This window comes from Hyla sarda, chromosome 1 (assembly GCF_029499605.1).
Source record: "Hyla sarda isolate aHylSar1 chromosome 1, aHylSar1.hap1, whole genome shotgun sequence".
NCBI classification, from domain to species: Eukaryota; Metazoa; Chordata; class Amphibia; order Anura; family Hylidae; genus Hyla; species Hyla sarda.
In genome coordinates, this window is record NC_079189.1 from 258,910,085 (window position 1) to 258,931,208 (window position 21,124).

At 50.1% G+C, this 21,124-nt stretch overlaps 9 pseudogenes; all 9 read left to right on the forward strand.

The window, feature by feature from the left end:
• Positions 1 to 6,811: 6,811 nt before the first annotated feature.
• Positions 6,812 to 6,931, forward strand: LOC130352230 (5S ribosomal RNA; annotated as a pseudogene).
• A 485-nt stretch (positions 6,932 to 7,416) lies between these two features.
• On the forward strand, positions 7,417 to 7,536 carry LOC130352231 (5S ribosomal RNA; annotated as a pseudogene).
• A 2,878-nt stretch (positions 7,537 to 10,414) lies between these two features.
• Positions 10,415 to 10,534, forward strand: LOC130352232 (5S ribosomal RNA; annotated as a pseudogene).
• A 2,684-nt stretch (positions 10,535 to 13,218) lies between these two features.
• LOC130331904 (5S ribosomal RNA) lies at positions 13,219 to 13,338 on the forward strand (annotated as a pseudogene).
• Positions 13,339 to 13,778: 440 nt separating this feature from the next.
• Positions 13,779 to 13,898, forward strand: LOC130314083 (5S ribosomal RNA; annotated as a pseudogene).
• A 277-nt stretch (positions 13,899 to 14,175) lies between these two features.
• On the forward strand, positions 14,176 to 14,295 carry LOC130350875 (5S ribosomal RNA; annotated as a pseudogene).
• A 2,899-nt stretch (positions 14,296 to 17,194) lies between these two features.
• LOC130332023 (5S ribosomal RNA) lies at positions 17,195 to 17,314 on the forward strand (annotated as a pseudogene).
• Positions 17,315 to 17,754: 440 nt separating this feature from the next.
• Positions 17,755 to 17,874, forward strand: LOC130314093 (5S ribosomal RNA; annotated as a pseudogene).
• Positions 17,875 to 18,151: 277 nt separating this feature from the next.
• LOC130350886 (5S ribosomal RNA) lies at positions 18,152 to 18,271 on the forward strand (annotated as a pseudogene).
• The last annotated feature ends 2,853 nt before the right edge of the window (positions 18,272 to 21,124 follow it).

Here is a 21,124-nt window from a genome sequence, read left to right on the forward strand (position 1 = left end):
AAAGGATTTATTGATGCTTAAATGCACAGTATAAAAAGCATGAAGCTGTCAATGGCCATCCTAAGCTGAATGCGCCTACTCTCGTCAGATCGCAGACTGCTACCCAGCTTAGGGCCTGGTAAGTACTGGCATGGGAGACTGGCAGGAAATCCCTGGTGCCGTTGACATTTTGCTCTATTGCTGCCTTCCGCTCCGATTCCGAAAAGAATTTATTGATGCTTAAATCCACAGTATACAAGGTGTGAAGCTGTCGACGGCCATCCTAAGCTTAACGCGCCTGCTCTCGTCAGATCGCAGACTTTTACCCAGCTTAGGGCCTGGTAAGTACCAGCATGGGAGACTGGCTGGGAATCCCAGGTGTCGTTGACATTTTGCTCTGTTGCCGCCTTCCGCTCCGATTCCGAAAAGGATTTATTGATGCTTAAATCCACCATATACAGTATACATTGTGTGAAGATGTCTACGGCCATCCTAAGCTGAATGCGCCTGTTCTCGTCAGATCGCAGACTGCTACCCAGCTTCGGGCCTGGTAAGTACCAGCATGGGAGACTGGCTGGGAATCCCGGGTGCAGTTGACATTTTGCTCTGTTTCTGCTCCGATTCCGAAAATTATTTATTGATGCTTAAATCCACAGTATACAAAATGTGAAGCTGTCAACGGCCATCCTAAGCTGAACGCGCCTGCTCTCGTCAGATCGCAGACTGGTACAGATCTTAGGGCCCGGTAAGTACCGGCATGGGACACTGGCTGGGAATCCCGGCTGCCGTTGACATTTTGCTCTGTTGCCGCCTTCCGTTCCGTTCCGAAAAGGATTTATTGATGCTTAAATGCACAATATACAAAGTGTGAAGCTGTCAACGGCCATCCTAAGCTGAACGCGCCTATTCTCGTCAGATCGCAGAATGATACCCAGCTTTGGGCCTTGTAAGTACCAGCATGGGAGACTGGCTGGGAGTCCCGGGTGCAGTTGACATTTTAATTTGTTGACGCCTTCCGCTCCGATTCGGAAAAGGATTTATTGATGCTTAAATCCACAATATAAAGGGCGTGAAGCTGTCAATGGCCATCCTAAGCTGAACGCGCCTGCTCTCGTCAGATCGCAGACTGCTACCCAGCTTAGGGCGCGGAAAGTACTAGCATGGGAGACTGGCTGGGAATCCCAGGTGTTGTTGACATTTTGCTCTGTTGCCGCCTTCTGCTCCGATTCCGAAAATGATTTATTGATGCTTAAATCCACAGTATACAGGGTGTGAAGCCGTCTACGGCTATCCTAAGCTGAATGCGCCTGTTCTCGTCAGATCGCAGACTGCTACCCAGCTTCGGGCCTGGTAAGTACCAGCATGGGAGACAGGCTGGGAATCCCGGGTGCAGTCGACATTTTAATCTGTTGCCGCCTTCCGCTCCGATTCAGAAAAGGATTTATTGATGCTTAAATCCACAATTTACAGGGTGTGAAGCTGTCAACGGCCATCGTAAGCCTGAACGTGCCTGCTCTCCTCAGATCGCAGACTGCTGCCCGGCAGATACAGGCATGGGAGACTGGCTGGCAATCCAAGGTGCCATTGACATTTTGCTCTGTTGCCGCCTTCTTCTCCGAATAATAAAAATATTTATTGATGCTTAAATCCACAATATACAAGGCATAAAGATGTCAACGGCCATCCTAAGCTGAACGTGCCTGCTCTCGTCAGATCGCAGACTGCTGCCCGGCAGTTACCGGCATGGGAGACTGGCTGGCAATCCAAGGTGCCATTGACATTTTGCTCTGTTGCCGCCTTCTTCTCCGAATAATAAAAATATTTATTGATGCTTAAATCCACAATATACAAGGCGTGAAGATGTCTACGGCCATCCTAAGCTGAACGCGCCTGCTCTCGTCAGATCGCAGACTGCTACCCAGCTTAGGGCCCAGTAAGTACCGGCATGGGAGACTGGCTGGGAATCCCGGATGCAGTTGACATTTTGCTCTGTTGCCGCCTTCCGTTCTGATTCCGAAAAGGATTTATTGATGCTTAAATGCACAGTATAAAAAGCATGAAGCTGTCAAAGGCCATCCTAAGCTGAACGCGCCTGCTCTCGTCAGATCGCAGACTGCTACCCAGCTTAGGGCCCGGTAAGTACTGGCATGGGAGACTGGCTGGGAATCCCGGTTGCCGTTGACATTTTGCTCTATTGCTGCCTTCCGCTCCGATTCCAAAAATAATTTATTGATGCTTAAATCCACAGTATACAAGGTGTGAAGCTGTCGACGGCCATCCTAAGCTTAACGCGCCTGCTCTCGTCAGATCGCAGACTGGTACAGATCTTAGGGCCCGGTAAGTACCGGCATGGGACACTGGCTGGGAATCACGGCTGCCGTTGACATTTTGCTCTGTTGCCGCCTTCCGTTCCGATTCCGAAAAGGATTTATTGATGTTTAAATGCACAGTATACAAAGAGTGAAGCTGTCAACGGCCATCCTAAGCTGAATTCGCCTGCTCTCGTCAGATCGCAGACTGCTGGCCGGCAAGTACGGGCATGGGAGACTGGCTGGCAATCCAAGGTGCTATTGACATTTTGCTCTGTTGCCGCCTTCCTCTCCGATTAAAAAAAATATTTATTGATGTTTAAATCCACAGTATACAAGTCGTGAAGATGTCAACGGCCATCCTAAGCTGAACACGCCTGCTCTCGTCAGATCGCAGACTGCTACGCAGCTTAGGGCCCAGTAAGTACCGGCATGGGAGACTGGCTGGGAATCCCGGGTGCAGTTGACATTTTGCTCAGTTGCCGCCTTCCGTTCCGATTCCGAAAAGGATTTATTGATGCTTAAATGCACAGTATAAAAAGCATGAAGCTGTCAATGGCCATCCTAAGCTGAACGCGCCTGCTCTCGTCAGATCGCAGACTGGTACAGATCTTGGGGCCCGGTAAGTACCGGCATGGGACACTGGCTGGGAATCCTGGCTGCCGTTGACATTTTGCTCTGTTGCCGCCTTCCGTTCCGATTCCGAAAAGGATTTCTTGATGCTTAAATGCACAGTATAAAGGGCGAGAAGCTGTCAACGGCCATCCTAAGCTGAACGCGCCTGCTCTTGTCAGATTGCAGACTGCTACCCAGCTTAGGGCCCGGTAAGTTCCAGCATGGGAGACTGACTGGGAATCCCAGGTGTCGTTGACATTTTGCTCTGTTGCCGCCTTCTGCTCCGATTCCGAAAAGGATTTATTGATGCTTAAATCCACAGTATACAGGGTGTGAAGATGTCTACGGCCATCCTAAGCTGAATGCGCCTGTTCTCGTCAGATCGCAGACTGCTACCCAGCTTCGGGCCTGGTAAGTACCAGCATGGGAGTCTGGCTGGGAATCCCGGGTGCAGTTGACATTTTGCTCTGTTTCTGCTCCGATTCCGAAAATTATTTATTGATGCTTAAATCCACAGTATACAAAGCGTGAAGCTGTCAACGGCCATCCTAAGCTGAACGCGCCTGCTCTCGTCAGATCGCAGACTGCTACCCAGCTTAGGGCCTGGTAAGTACCAGCATGGGAGACTGGCTGGAATCCCGGGTGCAGTTGACATTTTAATCTGTTGCCGCCTTCCGCTCCGATTCGGAAAAGGATTTATTGATGCTTAAATCCACAATATACAGGGTGTGAAGCTGTCAACGGCCATCCTAAGCTGAACGGGTCTGCTCTCCTCAGATCGCAGACTGCTGCCCGGGAGATACCGGCATGGGAGACTGGCTGGCAATCCAAGGTGCTATTGACATTTTGCTATGTTGCCGCCTTCCTCTCCTATTAATAAAAATATTTATTGATGCTTAAATCCACAATATACAAGGCGTGAAGATGTCAACGGCCATCCTAAGCTGAACGCGCCTACTCTCGTCAGATCGCAGACTGCTACCCAGCTTAGGGCCCGGTAAGTACTGGCATGGGAGACTGGCTGGGAATCCCGGTTGCCGTTGACATTTTGCTCTATTGCTGCCTTCCGCTCCGATTCCGAAAATAATTTATTGATGCTTAAATCCACAGTATACAAGGTGTGAAGCTGTCGACGGCCATCCTAAGCTTAACGCGCCTGCTCTCGTCAGATCGCAGACTTTTACCCAGCTTAGGGCCTGGTAAGTACCAGCATGGGAGACTGGCTGGGAATCTCAGGTGTTGTTGACATTTTGCTCTGTAGCTCTGTAGACATTTTGCTCCGATTCCGAAAAGGATTTATTGATGCTTAAATCCACAATATACAGGGTGTGAAGCCGTCTACGGCTATCCTAAGCTGAATGCGCCTGTTCTTGTCAGATCGCAGACTGCTGCCCGGCAAGTACGGGCATGGGAGACTGGCTGGGAATCTCAGGTGTTGTTGACATTTTGCTCTGTAGCTCTGTAGACATTCCGCTCCGATTCCAAAAATAATTTATTGATGCTTAAATCCACAGTATACAAGGTGTGAAGCTGTCGACGGCCATCCTAAGCTTAACGCGCCTGCTCTCGTCAGATCGCAGACTGGTACAGATCTTAGGGCCCGGTAAGTACCGGCATGGGACACTGGCTGGGAATCCCGGCTGCCGTTGACATTTTGCTCTGTTGCCGCCTTCCGTTCCGATTCCGAAAAGGATTTATTGATGTTTAAATGCACAGTATACAAAGTGTGAAGCTGTCAACGGCCATCCTAAGCTGAATTCGCCTGCTCTCGTCAGATCGCAGACTGCTGGCCGGCAAGTACGGGCATGGGAGACTGGCTGGCAATCCAAGGTGCTATTGACCTTTTGCTCTGTTGCCGCCTTCCTCTCCGATTAAAAAAAATATTTATTGATGCTTAAATCCACAGTATACAAGGCGTGAAGATGTCAACGGCCATCCTAAGCTGAACGCGCCTGCTCTCGTCAGATCGCAGACTGCTACGCAGCTTAGGGCCCAGTAAGTACCGGCATGGGAGACTGGCTGGGAATCCCGGGTGCAGTTGCCGCCTTCCGTTCCGATTCCGAAAAGGATTTATTGATGCTTAAATGCACAGTATAAAAAGCATGAAGCTGTCAATGGCCATCCTAAGCTGAACGTGCCTGCTCTCGTCAGATCGCAGACTGGTACAGATCTTGGGGCCCGGTAAGTACCGGCATGGAACACTGGCTGGGAATCCTGGCTGCCGTTGACATTTTGCTCTGTTGCCGCCTTCCGTTCCGATTCCGAAAAGGATTTCTTGATGCTTAAATGCACAGTATAAAGGGCGAGAAGCTGTAAACGGCCATCCTAAGCTGAACGCGCCTGCTCTCGTCAGATTGCAGACTGCTACCCAGCTTAGGGCCCGGTAAGTACCAGCATGGGAGACTGACTGGGAATCCCAGGTGTCGTTGACATTTTGCTCTGTTGCCGCCTTCTGCTCCGATTCCGAAAAGGATTTATTGATGCTTAAATCCACAGTATACAGGGTGTGAAGATGTCTACGGCCATCCTAAGCTGAATGTGCCTGATCTCGTCAGATCGCAGACTGCTACCCAGCTTCGGGCCTGGTAAGTACCAGCATGGGAGTCTGGCTGGGAATCCTGGGTGCAGTTGACATTTTGCTCTGTTTCTACTCCGATTCCGAAAATTATTTATTGATGCTTAAATCCACAGTATACAAAGTGTGAAGCTGTCAACGGCCATCCTAAGCTGAACGCGCCTGCTCTCGTCAGATCACAGACTGCTACCCAGCTTAGGGCCTGGTAAGTACCAGCATGGGAGACTGGCTGGAATCTCGGGTCCAGTTGACATTTTAATCTGTTGCCGCCTTCCGCTCCGATTCGGAAAAGGATTTATTGATGCTTAAATCCACAATATACAGGGTGTGAAGCTGTCAACGGCCATCCTAAGCTGAACGGGTCTGCTCTCCTCAGATCGCAGACTGCTGCCCGGGAGATACCGGCATGGGAGACTGGCTGGCAATCCAAGGTGCTATTGACATTTTGCTATGTTGCCGCCTTCCTCTCCTATTAATAAAAATATTTATTGATGCTTAAATCCACAATATACAAGGCGTGAAGATGTCAACGGCCATCCTAAGCTGAACGCGCCTACTCTCGTCAGATCGCAGACTGCTACCCAGCTTAGGGCCCGGTAAGTACTGGCATGGGAGACTGGCTGGGAATCCCGGTTGCCGTTGACATTTTGCTCTATTGCTGCCTTCCGCTCTGATTCCGAAAATAATTTATTGATGCTTAAATCCACAGTATACAAGGTGTGAAGCTGTCGACGGCCATCCTAAGCTTAACGCGCCTGCTCTCGTCAGATCGCAGACTTTTACCCAGCTTAGGGCCTGGTAAGTACCAGCATGGGAGACTGGCTGGGAATCTCAGGTGTTGTTGACATTTTGCTCTGTAGCTCTGTAGACATTTTGCTCCGATTCCGAAAAGGATTTATTGATGCTTAAATCCACAATATACAGGGTGTGAAGCCGTCTACGGCTATCCTAAGCTGAATGCGCCTGTTCTTGTCAGATCGCAGACTGCTGCCCGGCAAGTACGGGCATGGGAGGCTGGCTGGCAATCCAAGGTGCTATTGTCATTTTGCTCTGTTGCCGCCTTCCTCTCCGATTAAAAAAAAATATTTATTGATGCTTAAATCCACAGTATACAAGGTGTGAAGCTGTCGACGGCCATCCTAAGCTTAACGCGCCAGCTCTCGTCAGATCGCAGACTGGTACAGATCTTAGGGCCCGGTAAGTACCGGCATGGGACACTGGCTGGGAATCCCGGCTGCCGTTGACATTTTGCTCTGTTGCCGCCTTCCGTTCCGCTCCGATTCGGAAAAGGATTTATTGATGCTTAAATGCACAGTATAATTGCCGTAAAGCTGTCAACGGCCATTCTAAGCTGAACGCGCCTGCTCTCGTCAGATCGCAGACTGCTACCCAGCTTAGGGCCTGGTATGTACCAGCATGGGAGACTGGCTGGGAATCTCAGGTGTTGTTGACATTTTGCTCTGTAGCTCTGTAGACATTTTGCTCCGATTTCGAAAAGGATTTATTGATGCTTAAATCCACAGTATACAGGGTGTGAAGCCGTCTACGGCCATCCTAAGCTGAATGCGCCTGTTCTTGTCAGATCGCAGACTGCTGCCTGGCAAGTACGGGCATGGGAGACTGGCTGGCAATCCAAGGTGCTATTGACATTTTGCTCTGTTGCCGCCTTCCTCTCCGATTAAAAAAAATATTTATTGATGCTTAAATCCACAGTATACAAGGCGTGAAGATGTCAACGGCCATCCTAAGCTGAACGCGCCTGCTCTCGTCAGATTGCAGACTGCTTCGCAGCTTAGGGCCCAGTAAGTACCGGCATGGGAGACTGGCTGGGAATCCCGGGTGCAGTTGACATTTTGCTCTGTTGCCGCCTTCCGTTCCGCTCCGATTCGGAAAAGGATTTATTGATGCTTAAATGCACAGTATAATTGACGTAAAGCTGTCAACGGCCATTCTAAGCTGAACGCGCCTGCTCTCGTCAGATCGCAGACTGCTACCCAGCTTAGGGCCTGGTATGTACCAGCATGGGAGACTGGCTGGGAATCTCAGGTGTTGTTGACATTTTGCTCTGTAGCTCTGTAGACATTTTGCTCCGATTTCGAAAAGGATTTATTGATGCTTAAATCCACAGTATACAGGGTGTGAAGCCGTCTACGGCCATCCTAAGCTGAATGCGCCTGTTCTTGTCAGATCGCAGACTGCTGCCCGGCAAGTACGGGCATGGGAGACTGGCTGGCAATCCAAGGTGCTATTGACATTTTGCTCTGTTGCCGCCTTCCTCTCCGATTAAAAAAAATATTTATTGATGCTTAAATCCACAGTATACAAGGCGTGAAGATGTCAACGGCCATCCTAAGCTGAACGCGCCTGCTCTCGTCAGATCGCAGACTGCTACGCAGCTTAGGCCCCAGTAAGTACCGGCATGGGAGACTGGCTGGGAATCCCGGGTGCAGTTGACATTTTGCTCTGTTTCTGCTCCGATTCCGAAAATTATTTATTGATGCTTAAATCCACAGTATACAAAGTGTGAAGCTGTCAACGGCCATCCTAAGCCTGAACGTGCCTGCTCTCCTCAGATCGCAGACTGCTGCCCGGCAGATACCGGCATGGGAGACTGGCTGGCAATCCAAGGTGCCATTGACATTTTGCTCTGTTGCCGCCTTCCTCTCCGATTAATAAAAATATTTATTGATGCTTAAATCCACAATATACAACGCATAAAGATGCCAACGGCCATCCTAAGCTGAACGCGCCTCCTCTCGTCAGATCGCAGACTGCTACCCAGCTTAGGGCCTAGTAAGTACCGGCATGGGAGACTGGCTGGGAATCCCGGGTGCAGTTGACATTTTGCTCTGTTGCCGCCTTCTGTTCCGATTCCGAAAAGGATTTATTGATGCTTAAATGCACAGTATAAAAAACACGAAGCTGTCAAAGGCCATCCTAAGCTGAACGCGCCTGCTCTCGTCAGATCGCAGCCGGGTACAGATCTTAGGGTCCGGTAAGTACCGGCATGGGACACTGGCTGGGAATCCCGGCTGCCGTTGACATTTTGCTCTGTTGCCGCCTTCCGTTCCGATTCCGAAAAGGATTTATTGATGCTTAAATGCACAGTATAAAGGGCAAGAAGCTGTCAACAGCCATCCTAAGCTGAACGTGCCTGCTCTCGTCAGATCACAGACTGCTACCCAGCTTAGGGCCTGGTAAGTACCAGCATGGAAGACTGGCTGGGAATCCCAAGTGTCGTTGACATTTTGCTCTGTTGCCGCCTTCCGCTCCGATTCCGAAAAGGATTTATTGATGCTTAAATCCACAGTAAACAGGGTGTGAAGATGTCTACGGCCATCCTAAGCTGAATGCGCCTGTTCTCGTCAGATCGCAGACTGCTACCCAGCTTCGGGCCTCTTAAGTACCAGCTTGGGAGACTGGCTGGGAATCCCGTGTGCAGTTTACATTTTGCTCTGTTTCTGTTCCGATTCCGAAAATTATGTATTGATTCTTAAATCCACAGTATACAAAGTGTGAAGCTGTCAACCACCATCCTAAGCTGAACGCGCCTACTCTCGTCAGATCGCAGACTGCTACCCAGCTTAGGGCCCGGTAAGTACTGGCATGGGAGACTGGCTGGGAATCCCGGTTGCCGTTGACATTTTGCTCTATTGCTGCCTTCCGCTCTGATTCCGAAAATAATTTATTGATGCTTAAATCCACAGTATACAAGGTGTGAAGCTGTCGACGGCCATCCTAAGCTTAACGCGCCTGCTCTCGTCAGATCGCAGACTTTTACCCAGCTTAGGGCCTGGTAAGTACCAGCATGGGAGACTGGCTGGGAATCTCAGGTGTTGTTGACATTTTGCTCTGTAGCTCTGTAGACATTTTGCTCCGATTCCGAAAAGGATTTATTGATGCTTAAATCCACAATATACAGGGTGTGAAGCCGTCTACGGCTATCCTAAGCTGAATGCGCCTGTTCTTGTCAGATCGCAGACTGCTGCCCGGCAAGTACGGGCATGGGAGGCTGGCTGGCAATCCAAGGTGCTATTGTCATTTTGCTCTGTTGCCACCTTCCTCTCCGATTAAAAAAAAATATTTATTGATGCTTAAATCCACAGTATACAAGGTGTGAAGCTGTCGACGGCCATCCTAAGCTTAACGCGCCAGCTCTCGTCAGATCGCAGACTGGTACAGATCTTAGGGCCCGGTAAGTACCGGCATGGGACACTGGCTGGGAATCCCGGCTGCCGTTGACATTTTGCTCTGTTGCCGCCTTCCGTTCCGCTCCGATTCGGAAAAGGATTTATTGATGCTTAAATGCACAGTATAATTGCCGTAAAGCTGTCAACGGCCATTCTAAGCTGAACGCGCCTGCTCTCGTCAGATCGCAGACTGCTACCCAGCTTAGGGCCTGGTATGTACCATCATGGGAGACTGGCTGGGAATCTCAGGTGTTGTTGACATTTTGCTCTGTAGCTCTGTAGACATTTTGCTCCGATTTCGAAAAGGATTTATTGATGCTTAAATCCACAGTATACAGGGTGTGAAGCCGTCTACGGCCATCCTAAGCTGAATGCGCCTGTTCTTGTCAGATCGCAGACTGCTGCCCGGCAAGTACGGGCATGGGAGACTGGCTGGCAATCCAAGGTGCTATTGACATTTTGCTCTGTTGCCGCCTTCCTCTCCGATTAAAAAAAATATTTATTGATGCTTAAATCCACAGTATACAAGGCGTGAAGATGTCAACGGCCATCCTAAGCTGAACGCGCCTGCTCTCGTCAGATCGCAGACTGCTTCGCAGCTTAGGGCCCAGTAAGTACCGGCATGGGAGACTGGCTGGGAATCCCGGGTGCAGTTGACATTTTGCTCTGTTGCCGCCTTCCGTTCCGCTCCGATTCGGAAAAGGATTTATTGATGCTTAAATGCACAGTATAATTGACGTAAAGCTGTCAACGGCCATTCTAAGCTGAACGCGCCTGCTCTCGTCAGATCGCAGACTGCTACCCAGCTTAGGGCCTGGTATGTACCAGCATGGGAGACTGGCTGGGAATCTCAGGTGTTGTTGACATTTTGCTCTGTAGCTCTGTAGACATTTTGCTCCGATTTCGAAAAGGATTTATTGATGCTTAAATCCACAGTATACAGGGTGTGAAGCCGTCTACGGCCATCCTAAGCTGAATGCGCCTGTTCTTGTCAGATCGCAGACTGCTGCCCGGCAAGTACGGGCATGGGAGGCTGGCTGGCAATCCAAGGTGCTATTGTCATTTTGCTCTGTTGCCACCTTCCTCTCCGATTAAAAAAAATATTTATTGATGCTTAAATCCACAGTATACAAGGCGTGAAGATGTCAACGGCCATCCTAAGCTGAACGCGCCTGCTCTCGTCAGATCGCAGACTGCTACGCAGCTTAGGCCCCAGTAAGTACCGGCATGGGAGACTGGCTGGGAATCCCGGGTGCAGTTGACATTTTGCTCTGTTTCTGCTCCGATTCCGAAAATTATTTATTGATGCTTAAATCCACAGTATACAAAGTGTGAAGCTGTCAACGGCCATCCTAAGCCTGAACGTGCCTGCTCTCCTCAGATCGCAGACTGCTGCCCGGCAGATACCGGCATGGGAGACTGGCTGGCAATCCAAGGTGCCATTGACATTTTGCTCTGTTGCCGCCTTCCTCTCCGATTAATAAAAATATTTATTGATGCTTAAATCCACAATATACAACGCATAAAGATGCCAACGGCCATCCTAAGCTGAACGCGCCTCCTCTCGTCAGATCGCAGACTGCTACCCAGCTTAGGGCCTAGTAAGTACCGGCATGGGAGACTGGCTGGGAATCCCGGGTGCAGTTGACATTTTGCTCTGTTGCCGCCTTCTGTTCCGATTCCGAAAAGGATTTATTGATGCTTAAATGCACAGTATAAAAAACACGAAGCTGTCAAAGGCCATCCTAAGCTGAACGCGCCTGCTCTCGTCAGATCGCAGCCGGGTACAGATCTTAGGGTCCGGTAAGTACCGGCATGGGACACTGGCTGGGAATCCCGGCTGCCGTTGACATTTTGCTCTGTTGCCGCCTTCCGTTCCGATTCCGAAAAGGATTTATTGATGCTTAAATGCACAGTATAAAGGGCGAGAAGCTGTCAACAGCCATCCTAAGCTGAACGTGCCTGCTCTCGTCAGATCACAGACTGCTACCCAGCTTAGGGCCTGGTAAGTACCAGCATGGAAGACTGGCTGGGAATCCCAAGTGTCGTTGACATTTTGCTCTGTTGCCGCCTTCCGCTCCGATTCCGAAAAGGATTTATTGATGCTTAAATCCACAGTAAACAGGGTGTGAAGATGTCTACGGCCATCCTAAGCTGAATGCGCCTGTTCTCGTCAGATCGCAGACTGCTACCCAGCTTCGGGCCTCTTAAGTACCAGCTTGGGAGACTGGCTGGGAATCCCGTGTGCAGTTTACATTTTGCTCTGTTTCTGTTCCGATTCCGAAAATTATGTATTGATTCTTAAATCCACAGTATACAAAGTGTGAAGCTGTCAACCACCATCCTAAGCTGAATGCGCCTGCTCTCGTCAGAACGCAGACTGCTACCCAGCTTAGGGCCTGGTAAGTACCAGCATGGGAGACTGGCTGGGAATCCCGGGTGCAGTTGACATTTTAATCTGTTGCCGCCTTCCGCTCCGATTCGGAAAATGATTTATTGATGCTTTAATCCACGATATACAGGGTGTGAAGCTGTCAACGGCCATCCTAAGCCTGAACGTGCCTGCTCTCCTCAGATCGCAGACCGCTGCCCGGCAGATACCGGCATGGGAGACTGGCTAGCAATCCAAGGTGCCATTGACATTTTGCTCTGTTGCCGCCTTCCTCTCCGATTAATAAAAATATTTATTGACGCTTAAATCCACAATATACAGCGCGTAAAGATGTCAACAGCCATCAAAAGCTGAACGCGCCTGCTCTCGTTAAATCGCAGACTGCTACCCAGCTTAGGGCCTGGTAAGTACCAGCATGGGAGACTGGCTGGGAATCCTGTGTGCAGTTGACATTTTGCTCTGTTGCCGCCTTCTGTTCCGATTCCGAAAAGGATTTATTGATGCTTAAATGCAGAGTATAAAAAGCTTGAAGCTGTCAATGGCCATCCTAAGCTGAACGCGCCTGCTCTCGTCAGATCGCAGACTGCTACCCAGCTTAGGGCCCGGTAAGTACTGGCATGTGAGACTGGCTGGGAATCCCGGTTGCCGTTGACATCTTGCTCTATTGCTGCCTTCCGCTCCGATTCCGAAAAGAATTTATTGATGCTTAAATCCACAGTATACAAGGTGTGAAGCTGTCGACGGCCATCCTAAGCTTAACGCGCCTGCTCTCGTCAGATCGCAGACTGGTACAGATCTTAGGGCCCGGTAAGTACCGGCATGGGACACTGGCTGGGAATCCCGACTGTCGTTGACATTTTGCTCTGTTGCCGCCTTCCGTTTCGGTTCCGGTTCCGGTTCCGATTCCGAAAAGGATTTATTGATGCTTAAATGCACAGTATACAAAGTGTGAAGCTGTCAACGGCCATCCTAAGCTGAACGCGCCTGCTCTCATCAGATCGCAGACTGCTACCAAGCTTAGGGCCTGGTAAGTACCAGCATGGGAGACTGGCTGGGAATCCCGGGTGCAGATGACATTTTAATCTGTCGCCGCTTTCCACTCCGATTCGGAAAAGGATTTATTGATGCTTAAATGCACAGTATAAAGGGAGTGAAGCTGTCAACGGCCATCCTAAGCTGAACGCACCTGCTCTCGTCAGATCGCAGACTGCTACCCAGCTTAGGGCCCGGTAAGTACCAGCATGGGAGACTGGCTGGGAATCCCAGGTGTTGTTGACATTTTGCTCTGTAGCCGCCTTCCGCTCCGATTCCGAAAAGGATTTATTGATGCTTAAATCCACAGTATACAGGGTGTGAAGCCGTCTACGGCTATCCTAAGCTGAATGTGCCTGTTCTTGTCAGATCGCAGACTGCTGCCCGGCAAGTACGGGCATGGGAGACTGGCTGGGAATCCCGGGTGCCGTTAACATTTTGCTCTATTGCTGCCTTCCGCTCCGATTCCGAAAATAATTTATTGATGCTTAAATCCACAGTATAATCCACGCCTGCTCTCGTCAGATCGCAGACTGGTACAGATCTTAGGGCCCGGTAAGTACCGGCATGGGACACTGGCTGGGAATCCTGTCTGCCGTTGACATTTTGCTCTGTTGCCGCCTTCCATTCCGATTCCGAAAAGGATTTATTGATGCTTAAATGCACAGTATAAAGGTCGAGAAGCTGTCAACGGCCATCCTAAGCTGAACGCGCCTGCTCTCGTCAGATCGCAGACTGCTACCCAGCTTAGGGCCCGGTAAGTACCAGCATGGGAGACTGGCTGGGAATCCCAGGTGTCGTTGACATTTTGCTCTGTTGCCGCCTTCTGCTCCGATTCCGAAAAGGATTTATTTATGCTTAAATCCACAGTATACAGAGTTTGAAGCGGTCTACGGCCATCCTAAGCTGAATGCGCCTGTTCTCGTCAGATCGCAGACTGCTACCCAGCTTCTGGCCTGGTAAATACCAGCATGGGAGACTGGCTGGGAATCCCGGGTGCAGTTGACATTTTACTCTGTTTCTGCTCCGATTCCGAAAATTATTTATTGATGCTTAAATCCACAGTATACAAAGTGTGAAGCTGTCAACGGCCATCCTAAGCTGAACGCGCCTGCTCTCGTCAGATCGCAGACTGCTACCCAGCTTAGGGCCTGGTAAGTACCAGCATGGGAGACTGGCTGGGAATCCCGGGTGCAGTTGACATTTTAATCTGTTGCCGCCTTCCGCTCCGATTCGGAAAAGGATTTATTGATGCTTAAATCCACAATATACATGGTGTAAAGCTGTCAACGGCCATCCTAAGCCTGAACGTGCCTGCTCTCCTCAGATCGCAGACTGCTGCCTGGCAGATACCGGCATGGTAGACTGGCTGGCAATCCAAGGTGCCATTTACATTTTGCTCTGTTGCCGCCTTCCGCTCCGATTAATAAAAATATTTATTGATGCTTAAATCCACAATATACAAGGCGTAAAGATGTCAACGGCCATCCTAAGCTGAACGCGCCTGCTCTCGTCAGAGCGCAGACTGCTACCCAACTTAGGGCCCAGTAAGTACCGGCATTTGAGACTGGCTGGAAATCCCAAGTGCAGTTGACATTTTGCTCTGTTGCCGCCTTCTGTTCCGATTCCGAAAAGGATTTATTGATGCTTAAATGCACAGTATAAAAAGCATGAAGCTGTCAATGGCCATCCTAAGCTGAACATGCCTGCTCTCGTCAGATCGCAGACTGCTACCCAGCTTAGGGCCTGGTAAGTACTGGCATGGGAGGCTGTCTGGGAATCCCGGTTGCCGTTGACATCTTGCTCTATTGCTGACTTCCGCTCCGATTCCGAAAATAATTTATTGATGCTTAAATCCACAGTATACAAGGTGTGAAGCTGTCGACGGCCATCCTAAGCTTAACGCGCCTGCTCTCGTCAGATCGCAGACTGGTACAGATCTTAGGGCCCGGTAAGTACCGGCATGGGACACTGGATGGGAATGCCGGCTGCCGTTGACATTTTGCTCTGTTGCCGCCTTCCGTTCCGATTCCGAAAAGGATTTATTGATGCTTAAATGCACAGTATACAAAGTGTGAAGCTGTCAACGGCCATCCTAAGCTGAACGCGCCTGCTCTCGTCAGATCGCAGACTGCTACCCAGCTTAGGGCCTAGTAAGTACCGGCATGGGAGACTGGCTGGGAATCCCGGGTGCAGTTGACATTTTGCTCTGTTGCCGCCTTCTGTTCCGATTCCGAAAAGGATTTATTGATGCTTAAATGCACAGTATAAAAAACACGAAGCTGTCAAAGGCCATCCTAAGCTGAACGCGCCTGCTCTCGTCAGATCGCAGCCGGGTACAGATCTTAGGGTCCGGTAAGTACCGGCATGGGACACTGGCTGGGAATCCCGGCTGCCGTTGACATTTTGCTCTGTTGCCGCCTTCCGTTCCGATTCCGAAAAGGATTTATTGATGCTTAAATGCACAGTATAAAGGGCGAGAAGCTGTCAACAGCCATCCTAAGCTGAACGTGCCTGCTCTCGTCAGATCACAGACTGCTACCCAGCTTAGGGCCTGGTAAGTACCAGCATGGAAGACTGGCTGGGAATCCCAAGTGTCGTTGACATTTTGCTCTGTTGCCGCCTTCCGCTCCGATTCCGAAAAGGATTTATTGATGCTTAAATCCACAGTAAACAGGGTGTGAAGATGTCTACGGCCATCCTAAGCTGAATGCGCCTGTTCTCGTCAGATCGCAGACTGCTACCCAGCTTCGGGCCTCTTAAGTACCAGCTTGGGAGACTGGCTGGGAATCCCGTGTGCAGTTTACATTTTGCTCTGTTTCTGTTCCGATTCCGAAAATTATGTATTGATTCTTAAATCCACAGTATACAAAGTGTGAAGCTGTCAACCACCATCCTAAGCTGAATGCGCCTGCTCTCGTCAGAACGCAGACTGCTACCCAGCTTAGGGCCTGGTAAGTACCAGCATGGGAGACTGGCTGGGAATCCCGGGTGCAGTTGACATTTTAATCTGTTGCCGCCTTCCGCTCCGATTTGGAAAATGATTTATTGATGCTTTAATCCACGATATACAGGGTGTGAAGCTGTCAACGGCCATCCTAAGCCTGAACGTGCCTGCTCTCCTCAGATCGCAGACCGCTGCCCGGCAGATACCGGCATGGGAGACTGGCTAGCAATCCAAGGTGCCATTGACATTTTGCTCTGTTGCCGCCTTCCTCTCCGATTAATAAAAATATTTATTGACGCTTAAATCCACAATATACAGCGCGTAAAGATGTCAACAGCCATCAAAAGCTGAACGCGCCTGCTCTCGTTAAATCGCAGACTGCTACCCAGCTTAGGGCCTGGTAAGTACCAGCATGGGAGACTGGCTGGGAATCCTGTGTGCAGTTGACATTTTGCTCTGTTGCCGCCTTCTGTTCCGATTCCGAAAAGGATTTATTGATGCTTAAATGCAGAGTATAAAAAGCTTGAAGCTGTCAATGGCCATCCTAAGCTGAACGCGCCTGCTCTCGTCAGATCGCAGACTGCTACCCAGCTTAGGGCCCGGTAAGTACTGGCATGTGAGACTGGCTGGGAATCCCGGTTGCCGTTGACATCTTGCTCTATTGCTGCCTTCCGCTCCGATTCCGAAAAGAATTTATTGATGCTTAAATCCACAGTATACAAGGTGTGAAGCTGTCGACGGCCATCCTAAGCTTAACGCGCCTGCTCTCGTCAGATCGCAGACTGGTACAGATCTTAGGGCCCGGTAAGTACCGGCATGGGACACTGGCTGGGAATCCCGACTGTCGTTGACATTTTGCTCTGTTGCCGCCTTCCGTTTCGGTTCCGGTTCCGGTTCCGATTCCGAAAAGGATTTATTGATGCTTAAATGCACAGTATACAAAGTGTGAAGCTGTCAACGGCCATCCTAAGCTGAACGCGCCTGCTCTCATCAGATCGCAGACTGCTACCAAGCTTAGGGCCTGGTAAGTACCAGCATGGGAGACTGGCTGGGAATCCCGGGTGCAGATGACATTTTAATCTGTCGCCGCTTTCCACTCCGATTCGGAAAAGGATTTATTGATGCTTAAATGCACAGTATAAAGGGAGTGAAGCTGTCAACGGCCATCCTAAGCTGAACGCACCTGCTCTCGTCAGATCGCAGACTGCTACCCAGCTTAGGGCCCGGTAAGTACCAGCATGGGAGACTGGCTGGGAATCCCAGGTGTTGTTGACATTTTGCTCTGTAGCCGCCTTCCGCTCCGATTCCGAAAAGGATTTATTGATGCTTAAATCCACAGTATACAGGGTGTGAAGCCGTCTACGGCTATCCTAAGCTGAATGTGCCTGTTCTTGTCAGATCGCAGACTGCTGCCCGGCAAGTACGGGCATGGGAGACTGGCTGGGAATCCCGGGTGCCGTTAACATTTTGCTCTATTGCTGCCTTCCGCTCCGATTCCGAAAATAATTTATTGATGCTTAAATCCACAGTATAATCCACGCCTGCTCTCGTCAGATCGCAGACTGGTACAGATCTTAGGGCCCGGTAAGTACCGGCATGGGACACTGGCTGGGAATCCTGTCTGCCGTTGACATTTTGCTCTGTTGCCGCCTTCCATTCCGATTCCGAAAAGGATTTATTGATGCTTAAATGCACAGTATAAAGGTCGAGAAGCTGTCAACGGCCATCCTAAGCTGAACGCGCCTGCTCTCGTCAGATCGCAGACTGCTACCCAGCTTAGGGCCCGGTAAGTACCAGCATGGGAGACTGGCTGGGAATCCCAGGTGTCGTTGACATTTTGCTCTGTTGCCGCCTTCTGCTCCGATTCCGAAAAGGATTTATTTATGCTTAAATCCACAGTATACAGAGTTTGAAGCGGTCTACGGCCATCCTAAGCTGAATGCGCCTGTTCTCGTCAGATCGCAGACTGCTACCCAGCTTCTGGCCTGGTAAATACCAGCATGGGAGACTGGCTGGGAATCCCGGGTGCAGTTGACATTTTACTCTGTTTCTGCTCCGATTCCGAAAATTATTTATTGATGCTTAAATCCACAGTATACAAAGTGTGAAGCTGTCAACGGCCATCCTAAGCTGAACGCGCCTGCTCTCGTCAGATCGCAGACTGCTACCCAGCTTAGGGCCTGGTAAGTACCAGCATGGGAGACTGGCTGGGAATCCCGGGTGCAGTTGACATTTTAATCTGTTGCCGCCTTCCGCTCCGATTCGGAAAAGGATTTATTGATGCTTAAATCCACAATATACATGGTGTAAAGCTGTCAACGGCCATCCTAAGCCTGAACGTGCCTGCTCTCCTCAGATCGCAGACTGCTGCCTGGCAGATACCGGCATGGTAGACTGGCTGGCAATCCAAGGTGCCATTTACATTTTGCTCTGTTGCCGCCTTCCGCTCCGATTAATAAAAATATTTATTGATGCTTAAATCCACAATATACAAGGCGTAAAGATGTCAACGGCCATCCTAAGCTGAACGCGCCTGCTCTCGTCAGAGCGCAGACTGCTACCCAACTTAGGGCCCAGTAAGTACCGGCATTTGAGACTGGCTGGAAATCCCAAGTGCAGTTGACATTTTGCTCTGTTGCCGCCTTCTGTTCCGATTCCGAAAAGGATTTATTGATGCTTAAATGCACAGTATAAAAAGCATGAAGCTGTCAATGGCCATCCTAAGCTGAACATGCCTGCTCTCGTCAGATCGCAGACTGCTACCCAGCTTAGGGCCTGGTAAGTACTGGCATGGGAGGCTGTCTGGGAATCCCGGTTGCCGTTGACATCTTGCTCTATTGCTGACTTCCGCTCCGATTCCGAAAATAATTTATTGATGCTTAAATCCACAGTATACAAGGTGTGAAGCTGTCGACGGCCATCCTAAGCTTAACGCGCCTGCTCTCGTCAGATCGCAGACTGGTACAGATCTTAGGGCCCGGTAAGTACCGGCATGGGACACTGGATGGGAATGCCGGCTGCCGTTGACATTTTGCTCTGTTGCCGCCTTCCGTTCCGATTCCGAAAAGGATTTATTGATGCTTAAATGCACAGTATACAAAGTGTGAAGCTGTCAACGGCCATCCTAAGCTGAACGCGCCTGCTCTCGTCAGATCGCAGACTGCTACCCAGCTTAGGGCCTAGTAAGTACCGGCATGGGAGACTGGCTGGGAATCCCGGGTGCAGTTGACATTTTGCTCTGTTGCCGCCTTCTGTTCCGATTCCGAAAAGGATTTATTGATGCTTAAATGCACAGTATAAAAAACACGAAGCTGTCAAAGGCCATCCTAAGCTGAACGCGCCTGCTCTCGTCAGATCGCAGCCGGGTACAGATCTTAGGGTCCGGTAAGTACCGGCATGGGACACTGGCTGGGAATCCCGGCTGCCGTTGACATTTTGCTCTGTTGCCGCCTTCCGTTCCGATTCCGAAAAGGATTTATTGATGCTTAAATGCACAGTATAAAGGGCGAGAAGCTGTCAACAGCCATCCTAAGCTGAACGTGCCTGCTCTCGTCAGATCACAGACTGCTACCCAGCTTAGGGCCTGGTAAGTACCAGCATGGAAGACTGGCTGGGAATCCCAAGTGTCGTTGACATTTTGCTCTGTTGCCGCCTTCCGCTCCGATTCCGAAAAGGATTTATTGATGCTTAAATCCACAGTAAACAGGGTGTGAAGATGTCTACGGCCATCCTAAGCTGAATGCGCCTGTTCTCGTCAGATCGCAGACTGCTACCCAGCTTCGGGCCTCTTAAGTACCAGCTTGGGAGACTGGCTGGGAATCCCGTGTGCAGTTTACATTTTGCTCTGTTTCTGTTCCGATTCCGAAAATTATGTATTGATTCTTAAATCCACAGTATACAAAGTGTGAAGCTGTCAACCACCATCCTAAGCTGAATGCGCCTGCTCTCGTCAGAACGCAGACTGCTACCCAGCTTAGGGCCTGGTAAGTACCAGCATGGGAGACTGGCTGGGAATCCCGGGTGCAGTTGACATTTTAATCTGTTGCCGCCTTCCGCTCCGATTTGGAAAATGATTTATTGATGCTTTAATCCACGATATACAGGGTGTGAAGCTGTCAACGGCCATCCTAAGCCTGAACGTGCCTGCTCTCCTCAGATCGCAGACCGCTGCCCGGCAGATACCGGCATGGGAGACTGGCTAGCAATCCAAGGTGCCATTGACATTTTGCTCTGTTGCCGCCTTCCTCTCCGATTAATAAAAATATTTATTGACGCTTAAATCCACAATATACAGCGCGTAAAGATGTCAACAGCCATCAAAAGCTGAACGCGCCTGCTCTCGTTAAATCGCAGACTGCTACCCAGCTTAGGGCCTGGTAAGTACCAGCATGGGAGACTGGCTGGGAATCCTGTGTGCAGTTGACATTTTGCTCTGTTGCCGCCTTCTGTTCCGATTCCGAAAAGGATTTATTGATGCTTAAATGCAGAGTATAAAAAGCTTGAAGCTGTCAATGGCCATCCTAAGCTGAACGCGCCTGCTCTCGTCAGATCGCAGACTGCTACCCAGCTTAGGGCCCGGTAAGTACTGGCATGTGAGACTGGCTGGGAATCCCGGTTGCCGTTGACATCTTGCTCTATTGCTGCCTTCCGCTCCGATTCCGAAAAGAATTTATTGATGCTTAAATCCACAGTATACAAGGTGTGAAGCTGTCGACGGCCATCCTAAGCTTAACGCGCCTGCTCTCGTCAGATCGCAGACTGGTACAGATCTTAGGGCCCGGTAAGTACCGGCATGGGACACTGGCTGGGAATCCCGACTGTCGTTGACATTTTGCTCTGTTGCCGCCTTCCGTTTCGGTTCCGGTTCCGGTTCCGATTCCGAAAAGGATTTATTGATGCTTAAATGCACAGTATACAAAGTGTGAAGCTGTCAACGGCCATCCTAAGCTGAACGCGCCTGCTCTCATCAGATCGCAGACTGCTACCAAGCTTAGGGCCTGGTAAGTACCAGCATGGGAGACTGGCTGGGAATCCCGGGTGCAGATGACATTTTAATCTGTCGCCGCTTTCCACTCCGATTCGGAA